The sequence below is a fragment of the Rhinoraja longicauda genome, unplaced genomic scaffold (assembly GCF_053455715.1).
Source record: "Rhinoraja longicauda isolate Sanriku21f unplaced genomic scaffold, sRhiLon1.1 Scf000068, whole genome shotgun sequence".
Lineage (NCBI taxonomy): Eukaryota > Metazoa > Chordata > Chondrichthyes > Rajiformes > Arhynchobatidae > Rhinoraja > Rhinoraja longicauda.
The window spans coordinates 375,001-380,000 of NW_027601286.1; positions in this window are offsets into that span (position 1 = coordinate 375,001).

A 5,000-nucleotide genomic window follows, 5' to 3' on the forward strand; every position below is an offset into this window, starting at 1 on the left:
CCAAGCAAACAAATAAGATAGATCTGGCTCGGCGTTCCTCATCTCCACATCGTCACCCAGCACGCCGACGCCCAATAACAATTCCCCCGCAAATTGTGCACCTCGAGCGGCAGTACTTTAAACGGCGCCGTCTTCGGCGTGGACGGCATGAACCAAGTCGGCAAGCATCGTCACCCAGCACACAGACGTCCACTAACAATTCCTCCCCCCTGCAAATTGCGCGCCGCGAACGGCAGTACTTTCAAGTATGCCGCCTTCGGCGGGGACATCGTGAACCAAATCGGCAGGCAGGCGTCGTCAGCCGGTCGACCGACCCCCAGTTGCATTGCCCCAACGGCCATTGTGCACTTCGAACAGAACAGTGCTTTTAAAATATTCCGCCTGCCGCGTGTACATCATGAAACAAATGGAAAGGACGAACCGGGCGTGCAACCGATGCACGGAGAGTGACAGGTCGTCAAGCAAGTCCGTGGCAATCCGTCGGCCGACTCGGCCGCGGCCAGCAGAGGCGTTTTGGCCCGGGCGCGCCGAACTTTGCGCGCCCTCGGTATGCGTAACACTAGCACATGCCTTCAAAACTCACTACAAAATAACCCCAAAGTATGCCGCCTTCCCCGTGGGCCTTGTTACCAATATCTTGCCCTGCTTCCTGATGCCCTTATGGGGTCGGCTCTGTTCTTGCAGAACCCTCAGGTGGTGCAGAGTCTGGGCCATTTTATCAATATCTTGCCCTGATTCCTGATGCCCTTATGGGGTCGGCTCTGTTCTTGCAGAACCCTGAGGTGGTGCAGAGTCTGCGCCTTGTTATCAATATCTTGCCCTGCTTCCTGAAACCCTTATGGGGTTGGTTCTGTTACAAAACCCTCAGGTGGTGCAGAGTCTGGGCCACTTTATAAATAACTCTGCCTGCATTAGGGTCAGGGTTAGGGTTAGGGTTAGGGTTAGGGTTAGGGTTAGGGTTAGGGTTAGGGTTAGGGTTAGGGTTAGGGTTAGGGTTAGGGTTAGGGTTAGGGTTAGGGTTAGGGTTAGGGTTAGGGTTAGGGGTAGGGGTAGGGGTAGGGGTAGCGGTAGGGGTAGGGGTAGGGGTAGGGGTAGTTTGAACTACTGCCGCTCCAGGCGCGCACTGTGCGTGGGTAATTTTCAGTGGGCGTCGGTGTGCTGGGTGACGATGCCGCCCAGACTCTGCACCACCTGAGGGATCTGCAAGAACAGAGCCGAACCCGCAAGGGTATCGGGAAGCAGGGCAAGATATTGATAACAAGGCCCAGACTCTGCACCACCCGAGGGTTCTGCAAGAACAGAGCCGACCCCATAAGGGTATCAGGAAGCAGGGTGAGATAGTGACACCATTTGTAAAACCGGCAAATCCCACCCAGGAAACATTGCAAAAATTGGCCTCTAATGCTGGAACGTGGGTAAAGCCAAACAAACACGACACGTTTTAAAAGAACGTTACTAAAACAGCCTGGGATATGCCCATGACAAAGGATAGGCCGAACCTCACCAGAAAAAAAGAGAGGGAGACCACGGCAGAGCTGAGGGATAAACATGAGATGGTGATAAAACCAGCAGACGAGGGGAGCAGTAGGGTTACAAATTAATGTCAATATGGGGCCTGCTCCCACTGGGTAATAGACAAAAACATAGAACAGGGTGACAGGAGAGACTGGATAGCACAGAGGATAACCCGTGAGCGAAATAATGGGGTGTATGCAGTTCAATGTAAGGAGTGTACCTTACGGTACATAGGGGAAACAGGTAAAACAGCCTCAGCGGTGATCGACGTGTCAAAGAGGAGTCACAAAGACGGGCAAAATAAAGTGGTTGATTATAGACAATAGACAATAGACAATAGGTGCAGGAGTCGGCCATTCAGCCCTTCGAGCCAGCACCGCCATTCAATGCGATCATGGCTGATCACTCTCAATCAGTACCCCGTTCCTGCCTTCTCCCCATACCCCCTCACTCCGTTATCCTTAAGAGCTCTATCCAGCTCTCTCTTGAAAGCATCCAACGAACTGGCCTCCACTGCCTTCTGAGGCAGAGAATTCCACACCTTCACCACTCTCTGACTGAAAAGGTTCTTCCTCATCTCCGTTCTAAATGGCCTACCCCTTATTCTTAAACGGTGGCCCCTTGTTCTGGACTCCCCCAACATTGGGAACATGTTTCCTGCCTCTAATGTGTCCAATCCCCTAATTATCGTATATGTTTCAATAAGATCCCCCCTCATTCTTCTAAATACCAGTGTATACAAGCCCAATCGCTCCAGCCTTTCAACATACGACCGTCCCGCCATTCCGGGAATTAACCTAGTGAACCTACGCTGCACGCCCTCCATAGCAAGAATATCCTTCCTCAAATTTGGAGACCAAAACTGCACACAGTACTCCAGGTGCGGTCTCACCAGGGCCCGCTACAACTGTAGAAGGACCTCTTTGCTCCTATACTCAACTCCTCTGGTTACGAAGGCCAACATTCCATTGGCTTTCTTCACTGCCTGCTGTACCTGCATGCTTCCTTTCATTGACTGATGCACTAGGACATCCAGATCTCGTTGAACTCCCCCTCCTCCTAACTTGACACCATTCAGACAATAATCTGCCTTTCTACTCTTACTTCCAAAGTGAATAACCTCGCACTTATCTACATTAAACTGCATCTGCCATGTATCCGCCCACTCACACAACCTGTCCAAGTCATCCTGCAGCCTTATTGCATCTTCCTCACAATTCACACTACCCTCCAGCTTAGTATCATCTGCAAATTTGCTAATGGTACTTTTAATCCCTCCGTCTAAGTCATTAATGCATATCGTAAATAGCTGGGGTCCCAGCACCGAACCTTGCGGTACCCCACTGGTCACTGCCTGCCATTCCGAGAGGGACCCATTTATACCCACTCTTTGCTTTCCGTCTGTCAACCAATTTTCTATCCATGTCAGTACCCTACCCCCAATACCACGTGCCCTAATTTTGCCCACTAATCTCCTATGTGGGAGCTTGTCGAAGGCTTTCTGAAAGTCGAGGTACACCACGTCCACTGACTCTCCCCTGTCAATTTTCCTAGTTACATCCTCAAAACATTCCAGTAGATTTGTCAAGCATGATTTCCCCTTCGTAAATCCATGCTGACTCGCAATGATCCTGTTACTGCTATCCAAATGCTCAGCAATTTCGTCTTTTCTAATTGACTCCAGCATCTTCCCCACCACTGATGTCAGACTAACTGGTCTATAATTACCCGTTTTCTCTCTCCCTCCCTTCTTAAAAAGTGGGATAACATTTGCTATCCTCCAATCCACAGGAACTGATCCTGAATCTATATAGAACATTGAAAAATGATCTCCAATGCTTCCACTATTTCTAGAGCCACCTCCTTAGGTACCCTGGGATGCAGACCATCAGGCCCTGGGGATTTATCAGCCTTCAGTCCCATCAGTCTACCCAAAACCATTTCCTGCCTAATGTGGATTTCCTTCAGTTCCTCCATCACCCTAGGTTCTCCGGCCCCTAGAACATTTGGGAGATTGTGTGTATCTTCCTCAGTGAAGACAGACCCAAAGTAACGGTTTAACTCGTCTGCCATTTCTTTGTTCCCCATAATAAATTCCCCCGTTTCTGTCTTCAAGGGACCCACATTTGCCTTGACTATTTTTTTCCTCTTCACGTACCTAAAAAAACTTTTGCTATCCTCCTTTATATTATTGGCTAGTTTACCCTCGCACCTCATCTTTTCTCCCCGCATTGCCTCTTTAGTTAACTTTTGTTGCTCTTTAAAAGAGTCCCAATCCTCTGTCTTCCCACTCTTCTTTGCTATGTTATACCTCCTCTCCTTAATTTTTATGCTGTCCCTGACTTCCCTTGTCAGCCACAGGTGTCTCTTACTCCCCTTAGAGTCTTTCCACCTCTTTGGAATAAATTGATCCTGCAACCTCTGCATTATTCCCTGGAATACCTGCCATTGCTGTTCTACCGTCTTCCCTGCTAGGGCCTCCTTCCAGTCAATTTTGGCCAGCTCCCGCCTCATGCCTCTGTAATCCCCTTTGCTATACTGTAATACAGACACTTCCGATTTTCCCTTCTACCTTTCCATTTGCAGAGTAAAACTTATCGTGTTGTGATCACTGCCTCCTAACGGCTCTTTTACCTCTAGTCCCCTTATCAGATCAGGATCATTAAAAACACTCACTCTATTGGCCGTGATTTAACCTAGCACACAGTGTTGCAAAGCCCACGCAAAGTCCAGTGGGCCAAGCAAACAAATAAGATAGATCTGGCTCGGCGTTCCACATCTCCACATCGTCACCCAGCACGCCGACGCCCATTAACAATTCCCCCGCAAATTGTGCACCTCGAGCGGCAGTACTTTAAACGGCGCCGTCTTCGGCGTGGACGGCATGAACCAAGTCGGCAAGCATCGTCACCTAGCACACAGACGTGCACTAACAATTCCTCCCCCCGCAAATTGCGCGCCGCGAACGGCGGTACTTTCAAGTATGCCGCCTTCGGCGGGGACATCGTGAACCAAATCGGCAGGCAGGCGTCGTCAGCCGGTCGACCGACCCCCAGCTGCATTTCCCCAACGGACATTGTGCACTTCGTACAGAACAGTGCTTTTAAAATATTCCGCCTGCCGCGTGGACATCATGAACCAAATGAGCAGGCAGGCATCATATCATATCATATCATACACATACAGCCGGAAACAGGCCTTTTCGGCCCTCCAAGTCCGTGCCGCCCAGCGATCCCCGTACATTAACATTATCCTATACCCACTAGGGACAGTCAGCCCCCAGCACAACGACGCCCCCGCTAACAATTCCCCACGCACATGGTGCGCTCGAGCTGCAGCACTTTAAAGTACGCCGCCTTCGGCGGGGACATCGTGAACCAAAGGAGCAGGCAGCCATGGTCACCGCCAGCACAACGACGGCGCCGCTAACAATTCCCCGCGCACCTTGTGCGCTCGAGCTGCAGTACTTTAAAGTACGCCGCCTT